Source organism: Nelumbo lutea, chromosome 4, assembly GCF_056320005.1.
Source record: "Nelumbo lutea isolate HS-2025 chromosome 4, American lotus-T2T, whole genome shotgun sequence".
NCBI classification, from domain to species: domain Eukaryota; kingdom Viridiplantae; phylum Streptophyta; class Magnoliopsida; order Proteales; family Nelumbonaceae; genus Nelumbo; species Nelumbo lutea.
In genome coordinates this window covers 80,890,919-80,910,937 of record NC_142687.1, presented here as the reverse complement: position 1 = coordinate 80,910,937, position 20,019 = coordinate 80,890,919, and the positions used below count along the sequence as shown (strand labels likewise).

The 20,019-nt window shown below is 37.8% G+C and overlaps 1 long non-coding RNA gene across 2 annotated transcripts; it reads left to right on the top strand.

Moving 5' to 3' along the window:
• The first annotated feature begins 1,528 nt into the window (after positions 1-1,528).
• LOC148861297 (uncharacterized) lies at positions 1,529-10,433 on the top strand. Of its 2 annotated transcripts, none has more exons than XR_016112414.1 (3): positions 1,529-1,739; positions 1,846-5,090; positions 9,761-10,433. It is a non-coding gene; the product is annotated as an uncharacterized LOC148861297 (long non-coding RNA). The 2 variants fall into 2 exon arrangements; XR_016112415.1 differs by lacking the exon at positions 9,761-10,433 and adding an exon at positions 9,016-9,678.
• The last annotated feature ends 9,586 nt before the right edge of the window (positions 10,434-20,019 follow it).

The window sequence follows — 20,019 nt, the reverse complement described above, 5'->3', positions numbered from 1 at the left end:
AAATTTCTTCATTAATAATAATTTTTTATTTTTATATTTTTAAAATTAAAATTAAATAAACAATTACTTATATTCTATCATTTGATCACAATGATTGAATATATTATAATTCTAAGTATCATCTTTCATATCCACAAAGCAATTGAAATTTCTTCTTTAATAACTATTTTTTTAATATAATATAATATTTATTACCCTTTCTTGATATTTTTCTAAAAAAACTATTTTATTTTAGCTATTATATAAAGTTATTACTTTTTATTGATATTAAGGGCAAAAAGTTGCCCTTATCGACAAGAAACTAGGGGTGATCATTTCAGCCCAGCCCGGCCTGGCCTGGAAATTCTGGGCTTGGGCTTGGGTTTTGTGTTCGGGCCCAACCCAGTCCCATATCAGGTCCGCAAATTTTAGGGCCAGGCTTGGGCTTAATACTTCAAGCCTGACCCACATATATTTAAACTTATACATTTTGTGTATAATGTATACATATGTATACATATTATTTTATATTATATTATATATATTATATATATATATATTATAATATGACATATAAAATAAAAGTTTATATGCATGTTATGTCATTTAATATAAATTATTATAGATATGTAATGTTTTATATATGAAAGACATTGGCCCGGAATCAGGCTCGACTCGGCCCGGGCCCATTTAGACCTGGGCTAGGGCTTATGTTATAGGCTCGAAACCCCGGGCCTGGGCCTAAGCTATAGCCCTTATCATAAGTGCAAAGCCCGACTTGGCCTGACCCATGATCACCCTTGCAAGAAACCCATTATATTATCACTTAAAAGTTGTGCCAATGTATGTTTTATGGTTGGATAGGAGAGTCAGGTTTTCCCATTCCATAAAACATTAAAACATAAGAATTACAATTTATAAATTATAATTAAGCATGGGATTTTTAACGAAATTATAATCAAGGTTTTTAAAACCAATCTAGACAACAAACCGGTCAAGGGTCTGGTTCCTGGGTCAAACGGTCTGACCATTCGAAACAAACAGATGACCTATTCTGACAAAAAATTTAAAAAATAAAAACCGATCAAACCGTTGAATGGTTTGAACGGTTCGACTGCCTACGTTAGTGATTTGCTGGCCAAATCAACTGTTTTGGGGAAAAAATGATTCTAGAGTAAAATAGAACCGATCACTCGATTTTCCGATCTAACCGTCCGATTTTGAAAATCATGATTATAATTAGCTACAATATATTTCTTTATAAAACCATTAAAATATATTAAATTAATATATATACACCACATTGATATCTTATATTTAGTGTTACTAATGCATTTTTATTTTATTAAAGTATTTATAATATTTGCGAGTGTATCTTAATTTTTCTTCCATACGTGCGTATCAACACGTATGCCCCATGGTTTAATGAGAATCACACACGTGCGAATTTGTACACCATCGATGAGTTTCATCATAAGCGCACACGTGCCATCTTATACACGCGTGTCATCTTCTCCTTCTTCCCGTGTGCCATCTTCTCCTCCTTCACGTGTTCGTCCTCCCTTCCCGTTTTCTGGTTTCTCCCTCCTCTTTTCTTTCAAATCTTTCTTGCCTTACAAAGAGCTATGTTTAGGGTTTGAGCTGCTTCAGGCGGAGGAGATGAAGAAAGCTTTTTTGACTTACAGAAGTTTGGGATACCTAGGGTTCAGTTTCAAGAGCTGCGGTGCCACGAACGGATTTGCCAGAAATTTCTGTTCCAGGTAAATAGGTTTCCCTTTTCTTTCTGGTTTCTTTCAATTTCTCCTTCAGTTCCTTTTGTTTCTTCTTCTTTCTTCCTCTCTCAGTTTCTCTTTCTTGCCATTTCAGGTTGCTCCACGTTTTGATCCAAGTGATTTCTCAGCATTCGTGTTCCAGAGTTCATTCCTTCGGTTGCTTCAGTTCTCGAGAACGGAAGAGGCAACTGCTAGAGTTCACTCCTCGAGAACTGAAGAGGCAACTGCTAGAGTTCGCTCCTTCAGTTCTCGAGAACTGAAGAGGCAACTGCTGCATGGATTGCATATTTTATTTTGTTGCGTGTTTAAGTTATAATATCTTAACTGACCACTCGACAATTGACTTCGACCTTCTACATGGATTTTGCAATTTTTTGATAGATTTTACAATTTTTTTGATGGATTTTACAATTTTTTTGATACATGGATTTTGCAATTTTTTGATAGATTTTACAATTTTTTGATGGATTCCACGTTTAGACCCTCTGAACCCTGTGCAATGACTAATCATTGCTTGGGTCGTCTTTCTTCCCCTCTACATTTACCCCTCATTTCTCATTGCTCAATCTAATTTTCTTCTCTCGTTGCTCACTTTCCTCTTCATCTCCTTGCTTCTTTTCTCCTGTTCACCTTCCTCCTCTCATACACCTGTGCTAAAGGTTTCTCCCTCCTCTTCTCTTTCAAAGGTTTCAAAGATTTCAATCTCCTCTCTCTTCATTCTAGAAGGTTTCAAAGGTTTCAAAGATTTCTTTCTATTATTTACTTCAGCTTTTCAGTGCATATTAGAGATTCATGACCCTTGCTATTTACTTCAACTTCTCAGTGCATATTAGAGATTCATGACCCTTGCTAGAATGAAATAAAAGAATAGCTACCATATAGTTATGCAGTTCAGTTTCTTTCCTCTTTTCTCATTTTGTATAGTAGAGCTACAACTCTGATTGCATTAAGTTTTGTTTCTTTAGGATCTGTTTGTCTTCGCATGCTTAGAGTTTCCATTTTTGTGGTTTGCATTCTTCTGCTGTAAATACCAGTAGAGTTTGGCCTTTATGTGATCCTCTGTTAGCCTTTTTGCTGCTGTAAATAACAGAAGAATGCAACCATTTCAAGTCTATGATGTATACATCTCTTTGATATTAATAATATATTCTGATTGTTGTCTGATAAAAATACCATTAAGGACAGAAAAATGTTTGTTTATATGCATATATTTGTAAATAAGATGTGGTAGTTTGCTATTTATTTTTAATTATCATATAGTTATGTAGTTCAGTTTCTTTCCTCTTTTCTCATTTTGTATAGTAGAGCTACCACTCTGATTGCATTAAGTTTTGTTTCTTTAGGATCTGTTTGTCTTCGCATGCTTAGAGTTTCCATTATTGTGGCCTGAATTCTTCTGATGTAAATACCAGTAGAGTTTGGCCTTTATGTGACCCTCTGTTAGCCTTTTTGCTGCTGTAAATAACAGAAGAGTGCAACCATTTCAAAACTCTATCCTAGCCCTTCTTCTTTTCCACAAAATCATCATGTTTGATAGATTGTTTAAGTTTGTTATTCTGAACTATTTGCTCTCGCATGATACTGGTAGTACATTTGGCTTAATGTTTTTAATGTTTAATGTTTAATGGATGTACATTGAACAAGATTTTTTATTTGGCTTAATGTTTAATGGATGTAGGATTTCTAAGATTTTTTATTTGGCTTAATGTTTTATGAAATCTCTCTTTATTTATTGCCAAGAGAAGTAGACAATTTCTAAGGTAATGGTCAATGTGATTGAAATACTCGAGGGAAAAGGGGACCTATTCTTTTTATTCATCCTAACTTTCTTGGTAAGCATTGTCAGCCATTACCTTGTCTGATCTATATCTTTCACATCACCCTTGCTAACTGGGTGGAAGCTGGTTCTAATAATATTGTTTATAGTCGAATATGGGTTAGGGTGACTAGGACATGTTTGGAAAAGATGGGGTCACTATAACTTTGGAGGAGAAGCTCTGAGGCGTATCTAAAGACACTGTCTTTAGAACGTTATTTGCCTCCACTCAATTTTACTGAGTTTACTGTTGGGTTACAGGCAAATTCGTTCCCAGGATACAACAGAGCCTTGGGCGAGAATCTGCAACTAGCAAAGTTGAAGAGTCTCCAAAGAAACCTTCTGTGAGACTGTAGCAGACCGGACTGAGAGAGAGAGTGAATTTCGAAATTGTGTGATTTGGAGTCTGATTCATGCTCCTTAAATAATTTGTGAAAAGGTATGATGAAAAGGTAGGTGCTGGTTTAGAGAAGACACCTTGAACACACCCGATCGAATTGTGACCGTTGATCTCATCAGTGGTGATCAACAGTCATCAACGCACCAAAACCAGAGTCATCCATCGCGAGCCACGCGGGTGCGCACGAAGTGCGATCAAAGTGCGCCTCTAAAGCACCTCATTGCGCCGCACGTGCGAGCCTCTAAAGCGCCTCATTGCGCTGCACGTGCACGCACGTTGCACGGTATTTAATCCCCATACTCTCCTCTACTAATTCTAAGGAGTGTAAATCAACTCCTATTGAAATACTAAAAACAAAATTTACAGTTTTTCAATGTGGGACAAGTTCAAAACTTGGTTTTTGTAAGAGAAAAACTGATTTTTCAACCAAGTGTGCAGGTGCAATTTCTCATGTAATTGACCAATCAAACCCATTGGATTTAATCTCTTATGAGATTAAAATCCAATAGGACATATGAATTTTCTTAGTTAATCACACAATAAAAAAAAAATGAAACAATGAAAAGTTTATCTTGCTTTGTGATCTTTCAGATTTAAGTTGAGGAGAAAGAGGGAATTGATTACTGATTTTGAGTCCCCTTCCACAAATAGATTTTTGTGTGCAATTGATTTAGCCAATCTTGGTTATAGGATTATAGCTGCATTCTTTGTGGTCTTTTAGATATAAGTTGACGAGAGAGGGAATTGATTACTGATTTTGTGTCCCCTTCCACAAATAGTTGTCAAGGCATCACCTAAGTCATCCAGTCCACTAGGTGCTCTTGGTTGGGCGCCAAGGTTGAAACTTGATGCTTTGACCTATACCAAAAAGGCTTATTATAATGCTATTACTAAAGCTGTTTATTATTAGTATGTGTTTTGATACATGCTATGATATGTATCACTTTCCGCTTTGTTTAAATGTTTTAACTATTGAAATTTACAAGATCATTCTTCTTCTTTTTTCTACAACTATTCTCTTTTGCACAGGTTAAATATGTATTTCATGATTTTATCTTGCTTTGTGATCTTTCAGATTTAAGCTGAGGAGAAAGAAGGAATGTCTTCACCTTTGGGCTTATAGGTAGGTTCATGGGTAAGAAAGTTGTATCAGTTTTCTTGGATTATCACTAAGAGTTACATTTTAATTGAGTTTCCTTTTATTTAATCCAAACATAGTCCTATGTGGTGGTGTGTTCGAAAGTGCGTCGTTAAACACTCTAGAACACTAGTTTAAACATTTATAGAATTTTATTGATTCTCAAATAACTACTAACGTAGTAAATAGGTGAGAACGAGTAGTCACCACAGGAAAGCGAGGGAAAAATTAATATTTTCTTAGATTCGGGAGAAGAGAACGCAAGCGGGAGTTGTAGAAATAAAAAAATAATTAATTAATTAAAAAAATGGAATTCATTAAAACCAAATTCGAATTGTACTAAGAATAACAAGTGCATAAAAATAAATAAATAACCTAAACAATTAAATAAAAGAAACAAAATAAGAATGTCTGAAAATCCGATCAGAGGTAGCAATTTCCGGATTGCTCCTTCCACCATCGAACTTCTCGAGCTAGGCCTTTCGTCTTACCTGGCTGAATTTCAGATCTGTAGAAAAGAAATAAAACACAAATTAAATGTAATAAAAATAAATTTGCAGGAAGGAAAAATTAAACTAGAAATTAAAGAACAGAAAGTAATTTTAAAACTGAAGAAATAATGGTTGGGATTCAAATTTAGAGGTGGTAGTAGTGATGTTGGCGAACTGCAAGTAGGAAATCCTCATCTTGCCTGAGTGTCCTCCTCTTTCTCTACCCTTGAACTTCTCAATATTAGCCTTCCTTCTTACTTGGGTGAATTAACCAATCCCTTCTTTAGGGCCTTTAGGACCCTTTTTATAGAGAAGGGTGGACACAACTGAGAATAAGGAGAAAGATGGGGGCAACAACTGGGTTTTATCAAAGTTAGGGATGCTCTAGGGTTTCTAATGGATGGCTAAGATGGTTTTGGGGTGATCCTATGGCTGAAAATAAAAGGAGAGGGCACACAATTTTATGTAGGGTTGATATTTGGGCACCCAGAAATGGAGGGTGTAGATTAGAACATCTAGGGTTGAAGGGTTAAGATTAAAAGAATAGGTGGTGTCCTATATTGAATGGTTGGGATATAAGATGGAGGGAGTGGCTGAGATTTGGAGGTGAGGGGCTGAATGGTGAGGATTAGCAGAATAGGTGGCGCCCTAGGGTTTAAAAGCTATAAAGGAGAGCCTAAAATGAGTGGTTGAGATTAAAAGAGGTGGAGGGTGGAGATTGAACACCTAGGGGTGGCTAGGGTTTGATAAGAGTGAAAAGATTAGGTTAAAAAGGCTCCCTAGGGTTTGTTAAGGAGAGGGGAGCATGGTAATACAATAGGATGGGCGCCAATTGGGTTTAGCAGATATGATGCACCCTCCTGTTCTCAGTTCTTTACAAAAACACCCCCTCTCTCAGTTGGTTTTCACACCACATTCCCAAAAACTGCACTTCAACCTAAAAAACTTCTCAGGTTTCTACATAATTTGCACAGAGGCCCTCAGAGGTCACATAATTGATTTTAACTGGGAAAATTGTACACTTTGACTATTCTAAGGCCGAAAATACCCCTGAATTGATGCCCTTTTGGCATCAAAATGCAGAGTTATCATGTGGCAAATTTACCATGTTTATCAGGTCAACCAAAACTGCTTTCATTTTCAATTTCTGGGTGTACCCTCTGTATTTTTTTTTTATTTAGGAAAGATACTATGGTACACCTTAGCACCCTACTGTATTTGGTACTTCTTCCCCCATATGTAGCTCTAGATTACCTGTTCTCATTAATCTAAAACACCAAATTAGTGCATCACTTGCATCTGCTATAATCCAAAAATTGTACCATTCAATCCGTGTGCACGCATGTTTTTTCCTGGACAACGTTCATGGATTAACGACTCCTAAGAGTCTGAAAACTGATTTAACGGGTCTGAATTGGAGGCTTGATTGACTGTTTGTCAAGCTGTCAGTTGTATCAGTTTTCTTGGATTATCACTAAGAGTTACACTTTAATTGAGTTTCCTTTTATTTGATCCAAACATAGTCTTATGTGACAAATTTACCATTTGTTTATATATCTTTCATTTTTCTCCTGTTATCATGTATTACATAGTTATGATAGTGATAGCACCATAATGTATTGTTGCCATGGAAATTCACATATATTGTTGCCATGTTCACATATATTGGGACTCTGGACTTTCTTGGGACAGCTGAAGTGGCTGCCTGAAGGGCCAATTTTGGTGCTATTTTAGCCCAATTAATCATATATGTTATTGTCTGGTGAAATGGAGGTAGATTTTGGGGGGATCTTGGTAGGGAGAAGTTTTATGGTCTGACCAGTATTGTCAGGCCTGGACCAGATTGGACAGTTGAACCAGTGAGAAATTGAGCCTTCTGGTTCATATATGTTATAATGTGTATCCCAGGTGGCGGTGCTTAGTTTTTATAGAGGGGTTTAGTTATTGATTGTCAGTTTGGGTCATTGTGCAGCACTGCAGACAGCCATTACGTGGGCGGTTGTAATCTTTAGCTGGCAACCAATCTTGACCTGACCCACCAACTCCCTAGATGGGTCAGCTCTGGATTCACAGCCTCACGTCTCAGCCAGAGAATCAGATTACATAAAGATAGTTATACCTATGAAGGGAGACTGCAGCATGAAATCACCAAGCAAATGCTCAAAGGTTAGCATACCATACAATACAAAACTGCAACCAAGATTGTTAGTAGAATGGATTAGAAAGTCCTCTCCCTGAATCAACAATAACCTCAATCTTAGGTTTCCTAACGCATATATCTTCATTTCTATTGCACTAAAAGGTTGAAGGGTAGCTGGCAAAGGATATGGTACAATGGTATCCATCTGTCAGAATTTGAATACAAATTCAATCCATTTATGATTCGATAAACCACAATCTGACCCAAGCATCCCAATACTTGCCTTGGCTCACATAAAAACAGCCAGCATCCCAAAAGCTAAATCCCATTTTTTTCCTCTTCCCCCACTCAACTATATTCGATCTGAATCTGACAGATAAGAGTGTCAAATATGGAACTGAGCATATCCATATCCAATTCCTTTTTTTTCCTGGGGGGGGGGTGGGTTATACATAGGCAAATCCAATTATATCCCATCTGCTTGCAGCCCCAGGAAAGGATATAGGGAGAGGGGAAGCACCTTCAACCCCAAGAAATTAGTAGTTCCAGCAAGATATAAATTAGCCATTTCAGCTCTTCTTTTTGAGCTTATTGACTAGGGTTAGGAAGACTTGGAGGGACAGCTCACATGGCTAGATTGCATCTACAGAAAGATGGAAGGAATTTAGTTTACTTAAGATAATTATAATTTTCATTAAGGGCATGTAATTAACTAGTCTGGACAAACAATACTTAGAGACCTTGTCAAGGAGTTTTTTTTTTTTTTTTTCTATTTTGATAAGTAACACTGGGATTTCATTGGAATAAATCACCTAATTGCCTACCAAAGTGGGCAGCATGCTAAATGACTAAAATGCCAGCTCCTACAAATGGAGAGCCCGAAACAAACAACTATTAAGCTGTTACAAGTTGTTGTCTGGCCCTCGACACCCCCACTTCATAGGTGGGTTTCATTCTGCAGCCAGCCATTACTTGGGTGGTTGTAATCTTTAGCTAGCAACCAATCTTGACCTAAAGAGCTGTTATTATTTATTAATGGCGTCCAATCAGCAACCGGTTTTGGCTGGATATCTCTCTCAAGTCTCAAGTCTCAACCCAATCACTAGCCACTTTGTTTCTCTTTTAGCACATTTTATGTATTTTGAATTTCCAACTATTATATCTTTAGTGTCAATATACTATTATATGTTTAGTATCAATTTCCAAATACAAGCACTTGATAAAAAAAGATAAATTAAATTTCTTATCTATTTACAATCCTTTTTTTCTCCTTTTGCAGAGTTTTTGTTAATGGAAAATACTAGGGTATTCATCATCCATTACAAAAAAAGTGCTCAATGATTTGATACGCCACGTAAACTTAGATCCACCATTATGGAGGGTCATGAGGATGGGGGAATATTATGTGGCTGAAGTTCATTGTGATATAAGGGGAGAAAGATCGGTATTTTTGGGAAATCATGGTAGTACAAAGAAACACGCCAACGAACTTGCATAAAAAAAATGCAATAAATGAGATAAAGCAATTGTACAATTTACAGATTGAGGATATCAACTTCTCTGACATGCACTATTATTTTTGGAAGAGTAACGAACTTGATCAAAAGGTGGAAGACTTGAGCAATCAAATCAACATTTTGAAGCTCGAAAATGCAAAATTGAAGGAAAAAATTGCAGAATTGAAACACCAAATTATAGGATTGAACCAAGAATTAGCACAACTTCAGGATGATGCAGCATCAAAAGCATTTAGCATGAACTCTTTCATTAACTAGACCCTTATATGTTATTAAGAGGGAAAGTGTTTTGGCTAAGGGGGGGGGGGGGTGTAGAGAGGTTATTTTGTTTAGTGCTTAAATTATTTTCTCCTCTTTTTATGTGCACACAATGTTCATTTGACATAACTTGATATTAAAGATCTTTTAATAGTTGTTACATTGTATTTATGTGTTTATTGATTAATTGTTTTATTTAATTTCTTTTGTATTTTTAAAACTAACAATTCTTTCATTTCCTTCTTCCAGCTATTTGTTTTGAGTTCAAAATTATGAGCCAAGTTGGTGCAGGCAACCTCACCTTGATTCCACAAAATCCATTGTTTTATATCTGGAATATATCATCAAGGTCTTGAGTGCATATGATCTCAAATACACCAATTGAGTACATTGCTTATTTCATCCAACCAGCCTTCTCATGTCACGGACAAAATCATCTTTCTATGCCTGGGACCATATTAGCTCCTCAAGTTCCTATGTATCTTTATATGGGATCCATTCATACAATGATACAATCATGGATATTGAAGGTGTTTCCTATATTAATTATGGATTGTTTCCCTTATACTAGCCAACCAATCTTTTCTCCCCAAGTAGAAGATCAAGATAATGCCTCACCTTATTATCTACTTCAACAAAATCTTCCAGTGAATGCCATTGTAGAGAGAACAATGCCACCACAAAGTTTTACTGGGATTAATAGCATTGAATTCCAGCAATTATTCCTTGGACCAAATCCAATGGAGATTGACCTTAGCCATCTCTCAACACAAGTCCATATTATTTATTCTTACCCAAGCACAACTTTTATGTTCATCAAGATAATAGATGGTCTCACATATGATAGCTGTGGAATTCATCGTATGTATAAAATTTCAACCATCCCAATTGTGAATGAATTTGATGAAGGTGAATTAAGGCATTATTGGCTCTCACCAACTAGAACAAACCATGCTTACCAAATTTTCTCTTCTTTAAAGATGTTATGTTGGAATGTTCAAGGTGTACCTAGTGAAGCATTTAGGAGTACATTATTGGATTTGCTTCATAAACTGATAGAGTGTAAAGTGTATATATTAATTGTAGATAATTCTCTTTAATTTTGATAGAAATTGTGCTTAATTTATAAATTTTATTTAAATTTCATATTCAATGAAGCCAAATTAATGTTGCATGTAAGATGGGCTTGGAATTGAAGAATTAAATATCAATGGGTAGAAATTTCAATTTATGGCGCAATTTGAAGTGAAGATTAGCGGGCACGCCTTACCAGTACATGTTTGACGGTTTAATTCAAGAAAGGAGCGAATTTTCAGGCTGATTCACCTCAAGAAGTTCCTTTTATTTTGGAAGGATAAACTGGCAGATTCGATCTATATCTGGGTTCCTATTTTTGTACTGTGAAGAGGAAGTTATTTAGGAGAATTCAAATCCTATCTTATAAGAGATAATTTATAGGGAGTCCTTATCTTTCTAGCATGATATATAGAGAGAGTTCCTAAAGAAAAAGGGAGGGGGGCGGCAGAAAAGGAGACAGACAACTAGACGGCTACAAGGAGAAAACAAGCACAACGTTCTCAATCTCAAGGGCGACATCATAAGTTCTTCCTTGTACGTTGTTCGTTTAATTTCCTTTATCATGAACTAGTTTATTTGTAACTAGGGCTATGGAAAGCCTAACCATGACAATTGATTGATTTTTATCTAATTTAACAAAGTTGTTTTTATTTTCATATTGTCTATGAGTTATTATGCGTAATGCAATTAGGAGTTTGGCCACTTCTTAGTTGATTTGGTTTATGTGAATGAATCGGAAGGGAAATTCATATAATATATTAAATAATTCATAGTGTGAATTGAATGGTATATAGGAATATATATACATGATTCATCTGATGATACAGGTTTTTCATAAAACTTAATGCACTTTCTATAAGTGGTTTGATATATCTAAGGGTTACTTAATTAGTCGAGTTAGTGTTGAGCGGTATGTGTTGCACGGCGTATGTGATGTGTGTACGCACCCTCACCGATTACCAACTCGAAATTAAGCGGGCTTGGGCCGTTCCACGCATGGGGTACCTTGTCTCTAAAGGGATGGAAAATCCATCATATGGATGGCCGAACCCTGTAGAAAGGTTGGGCGAAATATCAAAAATTTCTTTACCCCCATCCGAGAATCCTATTCCTAATTTAGAAAACTGCATTTTCAGGGTTCGTTCTTATAACAAAATCCGATCAAATCTAAAATCAAGATTAGGAAGGGATATACCTGATATGGAATCCATGCAAAAAGCTTCTACCAACGTAGGTGTTCACACCCAAAGATTGTACCAAATCCTCCCTCCACTAAAGATGACAGCTTAGGATGAGGCAGGATCAACAGGTAGTTCTTCATCAAGAACTTGTGATTCTTCAGCAAGAACCGAATGGGGTAGCAGGAACAACTTTAAAATCGTTTCTTCTAGCAAGAACAAAATCAAGATCAAATCTTGATCAGATCCAAGAATTGGAGATCGAACAGGGTAGGGCGGCAAGAGTAGGAAGAAAAAGAACTGAAGGCAAGATCAGTCTAACTGAATTGTCTTCTGTATTTTGACAACCTCCTAATCTGATTATGAGCCTCTTGATCCAAATCCTTATTTTGATCTAGACTCTTTAAGTGATAAGGATAATTCCTTATCTTAACTGCAGTTCAATATTAGCTTATTCCTAATCAAATTAGGAATTCCCTTATCCAAATCTTTATTTGGATCTGGACTCTTTAAGTGGATAATAGTTATCCGCTTATCCTTATCTACTAATCCAAACCCAGATCTGCCTCTATTTAATTAATCCAATTAACCCAGTTCGAAATGGGCTTTTAGGCCCATTAAGCTTTCAGGCTCACTTCCTTTTAATGCTGACTAGCTTGACTCTCTTTGTATGGCGTGGGACCCTAACATTGATCTACACATCAACCACATGAGTTCAGCCTAGCCTCTATTACAAGACCTGGCCAAATTCACCGCTGAATACAGTGAACCCCTGAGTCCATCACTATGGAGTCTTAATGGACCCAACATTTACACTAAATGGTCCTTGGGTCCAACCATCTTATGAAGGCCCAAGGATTGTGGGCAGTTACAAAATTAGCCCATCAGGTATAACCCTTAATGGTCTTACACTTAACCTCTCAGCCCTTAACGATCAAACATTGCCCGACAAGAGAGGACCTCTCCCTCAGCTGCAAGGTACAGTGCTACACTCTTTGTTCACATGGATCCCGAGAATTAAAACATTTTGCAAACATTTTGAAATCATAATATATATAAGTATATCTCTATATAAATATATTTTGCAAAACCAAATTTCAAACACATTTGAAATCTACTGCCGACAGTTTAGGTTTCCTTCAGAGAGAGTGCATTTTCCCGATCATTCACTTTGTCTGACAAAATGACTGATCCTGTCACTATGATCACCCACTCAAATGAATTCTCAGACTGTCCTAACATACACAGGTTTTGACCCCCTCTAAGGATCTCATTGATTGACACATAAAAAATAGCCCAATCTGATACCTAGTGTAGTATCATAATCGAGTGTAAGGGTCAAGTGTAACATTCCAATTTTGCCAATCTAGCTCCAAGGTTTAGGGCAATACTAGAATTTTGGTCTAGTTCAGGGTTTCAAGAGAACCCACATTACATGTACCTCAGGTCTCACCCTAGCAGCTGAGACGAGCCACCCCAACCAACTTGGCAGTACACTAGTGTCAGCCTTGACAGGATAAATCTCCCTAGATCTATCCAATGGCTGTGAAGATTCTAAACTAACACGAGTCTCATATGTGTCCAATTTAAGGGTATTACACAGAAACACACCACAATAACATTAATCAAATATGTATTTTATTAATTTACAATAAATGTTATAATGTACATCATGCTGATTGGAGCTAAGGGCATACACTATCTAACAGCCTCCCCTCCAACACTTCGATCTCGTACGTACCCTCACAGATTACCAACTCGAAATTGAGGTATCTTAACTTTCCTACATTAGGCTCAAATACCTTAACCCTTTTAAGTACCAGGTCACCAACTCGAAATTAGTGTCTCTTAACTCTGGCATTATAATACTGAGCTATTTGTTGGTATATTGTTCCAATATAACCTAAGTTATGGTTTTCTTCCATTAGGTCGATGTTAGTACGTAGGTCATCCTCGTTAGCTTCCTCATCATACGTCTCAAACCACGAGGTTGGCATATCGATAACGGTTGGGATGATAGGCTTATTCCCGTACGTTAGGTTGAAAGGAGTCTCCCCGGTTGTCGTATTGATAGTAGTTCGGAAAGCCCAAATGACACTAGGTATCTTATCCACCCACAAACCCTTAGCTCAGGAGAGCCGAGCTTTGAGTCCGCGAAGTATCTGAAAGAATGATAGGATCCATCGTATGGACGCCATAAATATTGCGGAATGGGTGGGCGAATTTCAAAAATTTTCCTACCTTCTTCCAACTGGGAATCATATTCCCTAATTTTAGAATACAATATCCAAGGATCCTACTTGAACCATAATCGAACCAGATCTGAATCAAAAACAAAGGGAGGGATTATACATGATCTGGAGAAGCAGTATCTCCCAAAGTTGGTGTTCACGCCCAAAAAGGACACCAAGATCCGCTCCTGCTGAAAATGACACAGCAATATGTGAAACAGAATCAGCAGAGTGCGTCTTACACACTGAATCATTTGCAAGAATTCTCTGGAAACTCTGAGCACCAAATCCTTTTAGTTCTTTCTACAAAACTGATATCAAGAACTGATTTCTTGATTTCTTTCCTTCAAAGATCAGATCTTGTCAGAAAAATGGCGACGGCTGGAGGAGAACTCTTGAGATGAAGATGGCTGAAATTGCTTCTCTTCTCTCTAGAGTGTGTATGAGGTACAATCTCAATTCGCATGATGATTTCTTGCACACAAACACTAGCTTCGAATTCTGATTATGTTCGCTTAGGGTTTCTCCTCTTTTCTTCTTGATTAAGAAACCTCCTAGTGAGGAGTTATCCCAATCCAAATCAGTATTTGGATAGGAGTTGATCTTAATCCTATCTATAGATTAGGTTAGCTTACTCCTGATCTTATCAGGAGGTTACCATATTCAAATCTTATTTGAATTTGGCCTCCTAGAGTGGATTAGGTTAAATGCCCAATTCTTTTGCTAAATTTAATCCCAGATTCGCCCCATGAGTGGGTGATCATATCTGCCTAGTTCGAAATGGGCTTTTGGCCCATTAAGTATTCAGTGCTTAACTAGTTTCCAATCTGCTGCCCAGTTGGGCTTCTTTGTATGGCATGGGACCCAAGCATTGATCTACACACCAGCCACATGGGTTCGACTCAGCCTTTATTAAAAGGCCCAACCAAATTCACTGAGAAGTCCAGTGAACCCCTGAGCCCATCATATGGATCCTATGGGCCCAACACTTATTAAGTGGTCCCTGGGCCAAGCCATCTTATAAAAACCCAGGGACTGTGGGCATGTGCAAGATTAGCCTATCAGGTATTATCCTAAATGGCCTTACACTTAACCTTTCAGCCCTTAATGATCAAGCACTGCCCGACAAGAGAGAACCTCTCCCTCGGCTGCAAGGAACTATGCTGCACTCTCCACTCACATGGATCCCAGGAATTAAAACCATTTGCAAACATTTTGAAACCGAATATATATATATATATATATATATATATATATATATATATATATATATATATATATATATATATATATATATATATATTTGCAAAACAAAATTCCAATGATTGAAATCAACTGCCGGTAGTTTGGTTTCCATCAGAGAGAGTGCATTCCCGATCATTACCTTTATCCGACAAAGGGGCTGATCCTATCACTAGGATCACCCACTCAGATGAATTCTCAAACAGCCCCAACATGCGTAGGTTTTGACCCCGGCTAAGGATCTCACTGATTGGCATATCAAAGACAGCCCGATCTGACACCTAGTGAAGTATCATAATCGAGTCTAGGGGTCAGGTGTAACTTTTCAGTTTTGCCCATCTGTCTCCAAGGTCTAGGGCAATACTGGAAATCTGGTCTAGTTCAATGATTCGAGTAATCCCATACTGTATGTGCCTTGGGTTTTACCCTGGTGGCCGAGACAGGCCATCCCAACACTTGGCGGCACACCAGTATCAGCCTTGGAAGGATAAATCTCCCCAGACTTATCCAATGGCTGTGAACATTTATAACTAACACGAGTCTCAATAAGTGTCTAGTTCTAGGGTTTTACACATAATTATACCCAACAACATGAATCAAACATGCACTTTATTTATTTACACTAAATGTCAAAAGTACATCAAATCAGATTGAAGCTAAGGGCATACAAAACTGTCTAACAGCTCCTACTTGTAATTAGGTCCAATCTGGTACAAGCCGGAGTCCCATACTTTCCATGTGTTTCTCAAACACCTCTGTGTCAGTGGCTTAGTCAATGGGTCTGCCACATTATCCGTTGATGCTACCTTCTGAATTAGGACGTCCCCTCTACCAATGATCTCTCGTAGTACGTGGTACTTCCTCTCGATGTGCTTTGACTTCGAGTGGGCCCGAGGCTCTTTAGCCTGGGCGATCGCTCCATTGTTGTCACAAAACAATGGGATGGGTGATGTGCTAGACGGAATCACTCCCAATTCGTGTATGAATTTCTTCATCTGCACGACTTCCTTGGCAGCTTCACTTGCGGCAATGTACTCGGGGACCACATACATCTGTATGTATTAGGTCAAGTGTGCCTACACATCTTTCAGGCTTACCGTCAAATGGCATCTTAGTCATCTTACCTTGGAGGCAAGGCTCACAAGTGGAAAGATTTTCTACTGTTAGAAAATCCAAAGGACCATCCTTTACCATCCTTGTGATTCGGTCAACACCGATATGGCCAAGTCAGTAATGCCAGAGGCACATGGGATTTACTGTATGACGAGTCATTTTCTGGGGATTTTCAACCGATGTAGTTTCAGTTAAGTTAGTTTTAGAGAAGGATGTAGAACATAGAGATCGTTCTCCAATTCCCCACATGCGATGAATTTATTATTCCGTTTAACAGTAATCACATTACTAAAATAAACAGTATATCCATCAGCACATAGTTTAGAAACATAAATTAAATTTCTTCTCAAGTTTTGTACATAAAGACAAACTTTAAGTACAAGTACTCATTCTCTAAAGACTAATTCTACGATTCCTATTGCCGTAGCTGCAACACTTGCAGTCGTACACAAGAATAGTATTACTTCTGGGGCTTGGTAGCTTTCTTCTGGGGCTTCTTTGCCTTTCTCTTTTTCTTGCCCGATTTGTTAGCTTCAGTAAGCATAACCACAGGCTCATCCTTCTTAAGTAGATCCTCGGCCCTCTGCAACATATTGCTAAGTTCCAGGATGCTGACATTCAGCTTATTCATGTTGTAGTTCATTGTGAACGCATTGAAGGAAGAGGGCAAAGAATTCAGGATGGCATCCACTTGCGTGCCAAGATCTAGCCCGGATCCAAGGGCTTCGAGTTCATTAATGTAACCCATCATCTGAAGACAATGGTTATGAACTTTTTGCCCTTTGGACATCTGCGTGGTCATGAACAGTTTTAGGACATTCTGTAGAGTAGAACGATTCTGCTCTGCATACATTGTCTTTAGACAGTCCAATATGTCCTTGGCTAGTTCGATCTGATCGAATTGCCTCTGTATTGAGTTGTTTAGTGAGGCAACGACAAAGCAGCGGGTTAGGGAGTTCTTATCCTCCCAATCTTGATACTCCCTCCTACGGGCCTTAGAATCCCTATCACCCAGACGCTCTGGGGCAGGATTTTTCACCACCTTATCTAACTTTTTGAAAGTTAGGACCAGCATAAGTTTTTTGCACCAGTCGGCATAGTTTGGGCCCTTAAGCTTGTTTTCGTCTAGAAGCTTTGCGAATTGAACGCTTGCCATTTTCTGATAAAACAGCAAAGACGTTAGTCCACAACCTTAGTTTGATTCATGTTACCTACATAGATATGGTTTTTAATCTATGTTCCATTCCCATTTTTTCATCTTTGAGATTTCCCTCCTTTCTCAATGACGGAGACGGTGAAATGTCTCTGGAAATGTGGAAAATCACATAGGGTGCATGAAACCAACTGTTTCAGCTGCAAAACCCCACCACCTCTCTGTGACGGATCATATCCACTCATTGTATGAGTTTCCCTTTGGCCTCTGTCAGACAAGGTTCAGAGCTGCTTTCAGGTAAACATTTCTGTCAAGTGAGTGCTCACCCATCATATTCAGGTTACGCCAAGGTACCGTGAGAGAGTTCCCATTTTCTGGTGAAGCCCCTCCCACATCGGTCTATGACGCCCCTATCATCTTATGAAACACTCTAACAGATCCAACAGCAAATGGATAGACAGTTTTATGGTGCGTTTCCTCATTACTTAAGGACCCATCATTGTGCAGGGTCCATCATATGGATCTCCCTATCACATGCAATCATATTTGCTGGAAGGAATAAAATTATGCTCTAGTTCTAATTTAGGTCAAAGCAGAGTGGCCCCCACTGACTTTCATAAAGTCAGATTTCTGGAGGGCCTTAATTGGCTAAGGTTTCCGCATGCATCCCTTTTAAGGGTAGTGGGGCCCACCAAATAAGGAGGGGTCAATGATGTGCATTCAGCCATGGTGTGTGCAAGAGCTACTAACGAGTCATCATGGGCCAAATCCTTATGGCCCATGGTCGCAGCACATCAAACATCCAAACATCACATGTAAATGAAGAATTGATCCAATCAAATAACTGCTGTAAAGCCCATTGAACAACCCATTTAAAATCCATAACATTAACAATTAATGTCGACTACGTATATGGGCTAAATCGCAGTTAACAGTTCGGCCCATACAACTTTTCTCACAAGAGTGGGCTTTTGTAGTTTTAACCTTTTAAAACTGGGCTTTATAGGTGGGCCGAATTAATCTCTGCAATTGAACATTAGATTTGGAACTACAAGTGGGAGAAAATTGGATTGAAAACAGTCCCCTTCGAACCCTAGATTCGGTCCAAACAGTTTTGGTCCAATCTAGTTCAAAATTGTTCGAAACTAATTTTCAATTCAAGAATTTATTCATGAAAGATCTGAAATTAATAATTTTGATTTTAAACAATCACAAATCAAATATGGACTATTCGCACCACCTGCAAAACAGAGGTTAATCACCAGGGTTGCAGTTTCATAAACTGCAAATTGCAAAAAGCGATCTCTCCATTTGCAAATCTCCAACGCCGCCTTCTTCTTCAATCTTCTTCAATCAAGAAAAATAAAAAACAGAAATCATATTTCTATTAATTAATTACATTCTTGATCAAATCTTATACATTTAGTCTAGAAAAAAATTATTTACAGACCAAGTTGAATGAATAATAAAAAAAAAGGGCGCGCAGACCATCTGCGCCAAATTTGCACTACGATCTTCAGGTTCGAACAACCCATTAAATCAAAATAAAGAACAGTTCTAAATAAATTTTGGATTTAATAGAAATTAATTTTAGATCAATCGCCCTTAACAAGAAACAGTTTCTTGAAATAAAGAAAATAATTTGCGCAAATCTTGGCAGAACATCTTCTGTCCATCTGTGCAGGTTCAGATCTGATTTTCTTTCGGTTCAAGATTCGAACCTGTGGCTCTGATACCACTGAAAGAATGGTAGGATCCATCGTATGGACGCCATAAATATTGCGGAATGGGTGGGTGAATTCAAAAATTTTCTACCTTCTTCCAACTGGGAATCATATTCCCTAATTTTAGAATACAATATTCAAGGATCCTATTTGAACCATAATCAAACCAGATCTGAACCAAAAACAAAGGGAGGGATTATACCTGATCCAGAGAAGCAGTATCTCCCAAAGTTGGTGTTCACGCCCAAAGAGGACACCAAGATCTGCTCCTGCTGAAGATGACACAACAATATGTGAAACGGAACCAACAGAGTGCATCTTACACACTAAATCATTCGCAAGAATCCTCTGGAAACTCTGAGTACCAAATCTTTTCAGTTCTTTCTACAAAACTGATATCAAGAACTGATTTCTTGATTTCTTTCCTTTAAAGATCGGATCTTGTCAGAAAAATGGCGGTGGCTGGAGGAGAACTCCTGAGATGAAGATGGCTGAAATTGCTTCTCTTCTCTCTAGAGTGTGTATGAGATCCAATCTCAATTCGCAGGATGATTTCTTGCACACAAACCCTAGCTTCGAATTCTGATTATGTTCGCTTAGGGTTTCTCCTCTTTTCTTCTTGATTAAGAAACCTCCTAGTGAGGAGTTATCCCAATCCAAATCAGTAATTGGATAGGGGATGATCTTAATCCTATCTATAGATTAGGTTAGCTTACTCCTGATTTTATCAAGAGGTTACCAGATTCAAATCTTATTTGAATTTGGTCTCCCATAGTTTATTACGTTAAAG